Source organism: Apteryx rowi, unplaced genomic scaffold (assembly GCF_003343035.1).
Source record: "Apteryx rowi isolate R43461 unplaced genomic scaffold, aptRow1 scaffold_22, whole genome shotgun sequence".
Classification (NCBI taxonomy): Eukaryota; Metazoa; Chordata; class Aves; order Apterygiformes; family Apterygidae; genus Apteryx; species Apteryx rowi.
Window position 1 is genome coordinate 3,910,563 of NW_020448530.1, and position 6,000 is coordinate 3,916,562.

General features: G+C 37.9%; 1 protein-coding gene across 3 annotated transcripts in view; it reads right to left on the bottom strand.

Annotated features, from left to right (window-relative positions):
- Positions 1 to 5,866: 5,866 nt before the first annotated feature.
- MXD4 (MAX dimerization protein 4) overlaps positions 5,867 to 6,000 on the bottom strand; it is a 39,062-nt gene continuing 38,928 nt past the window's right edge. For all 3 annotated transcript variants that reach the window (XM_026064675.1, XM_026064676.1, XM_026064674.1), the window contains exon 6: positions 5,867 to 6,000. This exon is cut by the window's right edge and continues 3,207 nt beyond it. The gene's annotated coding sequence lies outside the window, so the exon portion shown is untranslated.

The following is a 6,000-nucleotide window of genomic DNA, read 5'->3' on the forward strand; positions in this document are numbered from 1 at the left end:
CAGCTGCAATTTAGACCAGCTTAAGTTTTCAAATGTTTTTGCAGATACAGTGCATTGCATCTTTCTGACCTGGAAGGAACAAAATTATTCACTAGCTTATTTCATCAGACGATACAGTTTCAGTTCAGTCAGTTACTGTCACCGAAATCAACTTGTCCTGTAGTGAATCTAAAATCCTGCTATCCTGAGAGCTGTTCAGATCTGCAATTGAAATCCACATCCTTAAAGGAAGAAGACATGATGAAGGAGAATTTAGTAAACTGACAATCGGCGATCTAGGTTGCTGTAGCTAATATCTGCAGTTCTCTGTGTTGGCAGTTCCTCTCCCTCTTTCCTCCTTACCCTGGACTCACATGCATATAACTACATCCCACCTCCTGTGTGGCCTTTCACAAAACCTACAACCCTGTCTGTCTAGCTGGGCAAGCTGGGGAATATACTAATTCAGTAGCTGGTTGGGAGCTACATACGTGCTCGCCAGTAGCCACCTCTCAGAACAGTTAAGAGCTCAGTTATGCCTGCCTTCAGGCATATTGAGTATAGGAAATAATTTAGTTCTCTTTCTACCCAGACACTGGATTTTCATAAAAGTTTTCACCACTTAATATCTTTGCAGCCTCCGTCCTATCTCTGCTTTGTCAGCTTTGGTCAAAATTAGCCTGTAGGTTCAAAAGTTATCAAGGAAAGGAGGAGGGGAACAGATGGACGAAAGAGAAGTTGACAGACAGTACGATCTCATAATCCCCAGTGGCTTAGGAATTCAGGCTAGAAAAGGAATATTTTAGGTCAGAACACTGTGCATTTAAACTTCTCATTTTGAAAGAATAAGCCTCTAATGTGAAACAAATTTTCATTTGTCAGACCATATCATCTTTTAGGGATAGAGATTAAACAGCAGCCTTTCCCTAACTGGTGTTACAAACATATCTTTGGAATTTCTTGTAGTCCATTTCTCCATGCAACCACAGCCCCATATGCTTCGGTATGTTCGCTTTTGCAGCTATTTTAGGGTCAAGAATCTTTTTCTCTGAATCATTTTTTTCTTGATTGTGTTCTTGATTATGTAAAACATAATTAAAGGTTTACCTTACTCTTTTTTTTTCGTTTGTTCTAGGAGCAGTTGTTTTGCATCTTTGTCTGAGAACTAGAGAGGTTGCTTAGATAGCATATCACATTTATAAGGCATTTTATGGTGGATTCCAGCAGATTAAGACATAGACACTTCTGGAAGGATGTCTGCAAGCTCTGCACTATTCCACAGATGCCATATTGCATTTGTTTCACTGCAGAATATGACACAGATGTGTCTGATACCTCAGTGAGAAGCTATCGATTACCTATTAGCCAAGGCTATAAGAAAAAAACCTGAGGAGTGCAGTTACTAGGCTTAGATGAGCATTGCAGCTGGTTAATACAAACCCTAACACTGAGGTACGTCTGTCACATGAAAAACACTCTTATAAAAGTGTTTTGTTTATCACTGCTTTAGGTTTGGGGCTTTTTTTTTTTTTTTTTGAGAAAAAAGAATTGAAATAAAAGACTTGGAAGTAAGTTTTTAGCCGATGAACTGCAACAGTGTAAAAGCTTTTTAGTTTTGCATCCTACTGTTCATGGTCACAGTCACATCTGCTAGTAGCAGCAGGATTTTATGGGTCTCTGATGCAGATTGCTGCAGTACCAACCATTCTTTGGAAACAGACTGTACTAAAAATAAGTCTTTACTTTAAGCAAATTTATATTCTGGATTAAGCACAGCTTCTGAAGTGTGATTTTTATAATAATAAAGTCAGAATATAGAAATTTGGCACTAGTTTGCTTTCTCTCACAAGCGCACTCCTCTCTCTAGAGGAACTGTAGCTTTCATTCTGAGACCTTGTATTGCCAGAGGAGCAGATTGAAGTGTTTCATTTTCTTCAGCTTTATTGGATTCAATGCCTTAAATTAAAAAAGTCCATACACTTTTGGGCTAACACTACTAACGTACTTAGACATACCTTGCACAAGGTTAATTTTTTCTAGAAAATACAGTTTGTTTAATCGACCCCATTGTGGATTAAAACCCCTAGATCAGCTGAGCTGTCTGCAGATGGGTTGTGTTCCTAAGAAACTGAACCTTGGTGTGGGAAGATACGCAAGGACCCAGCAGGAGCCTGGACATGGACTGGGAAGCCCAGCTTGTCCCTCCCACTTGCCTGCTCTGCTCCCACCGCTCCTAGCACCGCTGCCCCCCTGCTCACAGGGTCCTCTGCACACACACGAGAGCTTTAATAGCACTGCTACCTCAGCTTAGGGAGCGTAAAAACTCCATGGGCAAAAGGAAAGTTGCCTCCTACCAGCAGCAATCTCAGCTTATCTGAACCCAGCCCGTTCTGGCACCAGTAATGCCAGCCCTTCATTTGCAGTCTAGCCACACCACCACAATCATGCCTTTCTTGTCATAGCACGGTCCTTAAAAATGCTGGGTAATTCACAAAATTCTAGAAGCATAATGATAATGATAACTTTGCCACTGAAACCACTTTATACTGCCTATTCTAGAAGAAGCTGATGGTTATATCATCATGAATTTATTTCTGATTTATAGCTCTTTTCCATTTAAATTGGTTTTGAAAATACAACTTTTTCATCCTGACATGCAAGCTTGTGCACTTTTAATATTAAAAAGTGAAACATCCATTGTTAGCAAGATATGGAAATTTACTTTTCTTATAAACAGATCACAAGACATTGCAAATGTCTTAAAAGAGGCTGTACAGTCCATAAACTGTACAGGATTTACAAAAGTAGTGCCATGACATTTATCTTAACTCTTTTACCCCATTTGATTAATTCTTGTGCAGAATAACGTGGTGCTGTCCAAAATACAACACTGTTAAAAGTTTATTGTATCTCCTTTCCTGYTGGAGATCAATTTATAGTAATCTAATGATTTTCTGAATTGTATTTTATGCTTATTCTGTGATAGTGGTATTTTAAAATAAAGCTTTGCTACAAAAATAGTTTACCAGGCTTTACTGTGCTTTGTGCATGAACATTTTTACTGATTCAGCAGCTTAGCTGATTTGAGTTAAGCATAAACCCATTGACAAACTACTTGCGATGATTTCAAGTTAAAACTACTATTTGTATATTTTTAAGAGCTCCCTAAATTAAAATAAAATATTCTTGACACGCTGGAAAAAAAAAAAAAAGATGTCACACATTACAGTTGAAAGTAAAATGATACAATTTGCAAAAGCAAATAGTATCAAGTAACAAGCTAAATTTTTCATTTTTTGTCTGGTTATATATCATTTGTGATGTGAATTTCATATTCATTTTAACAAAATACACATGCAAAACTCGTAGACTATCTTTTAACATTTCTTTTTTGGTATCTCATACAGAGCTGGAGTGATTTCAAGTGTAATTATTTAGGACAAAAACTAATGCATTTCAATTTGCACTTTGTTTTAGAGTTTGGTTTGTCTTCAGAAATGCAATAGTGGAAATTTATACAGCAGCTATGGTTAGAGACAAATGATGACTATTGGAATTATATTGGGCCAACATATGTAATGACTTTAATTTAAATAGCACTCCAAACTTAATACCAAACTATTAATTTGAATAGGTAAAACTCAGTGAGCTCCTTATTAAGTAGTCATTAAACCTATATGAAGAGATTTGCAAAGAGAAGAAACACTGTACACAAAAAGCAAATGGTGAAAATTTAAAAAAAAAAGAAAGCCACAACAAAAAGGTATAAAAATTTGTATTTATATTATGATGAGATAATGATACAACACAATACCCTGTGTGCTACAGAACGTAGCAAGCACCATGTACGTGCGTACAAATGAATCTTTACAACATAATACATCTCACAGACTATGAACCGGTCCTTTTGGCTCTAGGTCCCAATGGCTCTGGCACAGAACCAAACTGCTACCACCTTTAGCTAATTTGAGCAGTAAACTAACCTGCACAGCAGAAGGCTCTCTTTCAGTGCATGTGTTCTGAAATATCACCACTTAAAAATCCTTATTGCACAGACCCTTTAAATTACATGAACTATGTGTAACCACATTTCACACCTCTTACGCAAAATGGCAGGAAGAAATTCTGAAATGAGTCGCCTTCACTCTGCTTTGCTAAATGGCAACTCTCTAGGTGCACATGCACCCCCAGGAACCTTTTGCTGGGATTAATTTATAACATTTTAGATAAAAAGAACAGCCAAGATTACCAAATGGTTTCTAATAGTTTCTGTTTAATATATGCCCTGCATTTTGATTTTAGGTAGCTCCATAACATACTTAAGATGTTGCTTTGCAGCTCCCAATTAAGAATATTGCATTTAGTCAGTCATTTATGCAAATTGACTAATTTCACTGCTGATGAAGCTTCTATTAACTTCTGATATGTTTGCCTCATTAGTTGTATAAGGACTGCAACTCTTCTTTGAAAAAATAAATTAATTCAATTCTCCTTCCACAAATTTGGAAAGTGCACCGTTAGCGGATTATCGACCCTGTTCTTGGTTCTTACGCCTCTGGTAGTAAATGGACATAACAGATTTCTGAAACAATCTGTTTTGCAGCAATTACTTTATCGATACCATCATAAAATGGAAGTGTACAGTGTTTTTTTTATTATTTTTTTTTTCCACAGGGATGATCTGTGAGGATGAAAAATTTCAGTGATAGTTATCAGTCTGTTTTAATGTGGTAAAGTGGTGAAATACTCACTTTTCACACTAGTGGAGACTGCTGTAAATAAATACCTGCAAGAAAAGGAGAAGTACATCCTGCAGCTAAGCATGCACTGGGGTAACGAACAGGAACGCGTTTGCAGACTAACCTTACATGCACACAACTTCGCAGCTTTCAGTTTCCAAGGTCAGATCTTTTGGCACTTAAGTTCATTCACAGAAATCAATTAAGCATAATTTACAGCAAAATGCTCAAAATGCTGATATTTATCACAGCAACTTATTTGTAGTACCTAGATCAACAGAAATAATTTTTTTACAAATAATATTAAGCTGAAACTGGTACAGCTAAACTCACACCCATTAATGTCAAGAAAAGTAATACCCTTTAAGGTCAGGTTAAGCCTTAGTTCTTTAAGTTGTATTGCCTTCTAAACAAAAAAAAAATATCTATTTTTGTCATCCCAAATCTTACACTAAGAAATCAATGTTTTGGATAGAAACTTGTCCATAAATACCAGATAAAAACTTTGTCCTTCTGGATTCTTGGGGGCCTTTTCATGTCTTTTCTAATCTGATAAAACTCCCACTGGACTGAGTTGTGTTTTTCCACAAGAAAATACAGGATCCAGTCTTTGGCTGACTATGTGTTGTAGAGTTTCCGCTCATCCAACCTTCCTTTTTCAGGAAGATAAATAAGCCAACCTCAGTAGGCTTGGGAGGACGCAAGCCAGGCCGAGACTGGATGGGAGCGAAGGAATATTCACTGTCTTAATTGCAGCGGAGAATCTGCAGAAAAGAGCAGTTTTGGGCCACCCTTTCTCTGCCTCCGTACTGCGATGGCAGAGGGTACGCGCACAGTACGGTTCCCAAGAGCAGAGGAAGAGCTGACCCAGAAGCAAGGAACAGGCATATTTCCTCCTGACACCTGCCCGGGGCAAAGCAATGAACTTCCTCTTCTTCTCTAGGCAGGAAACAGGCCAAACCTCCATGTCTCCATAGAAAGAATTTCTTGATGACTTCATCTCTCCAGAGCCTTTTCCGCAGAGGAAAAGATCTAGCCCTGTAATCTTTTCTCTGCTCATTCTTTCCCCATGTGGTAATTGCAGAGAAAAAAGATGAGCATAAAAGTAACATACTCTCACCTGTTAAAAGCATGGTCATGACACAAAATGGCAGCACTGCCACCGCAGTTGCAGTCTTTAATCTCGGAGTAAGCAGTATTCTTTTTGCAGTAATGTTATGATACAGGTACAGTTGCGCGCACACACACAAATGCATGCACACACACAAAGCACACACACAAA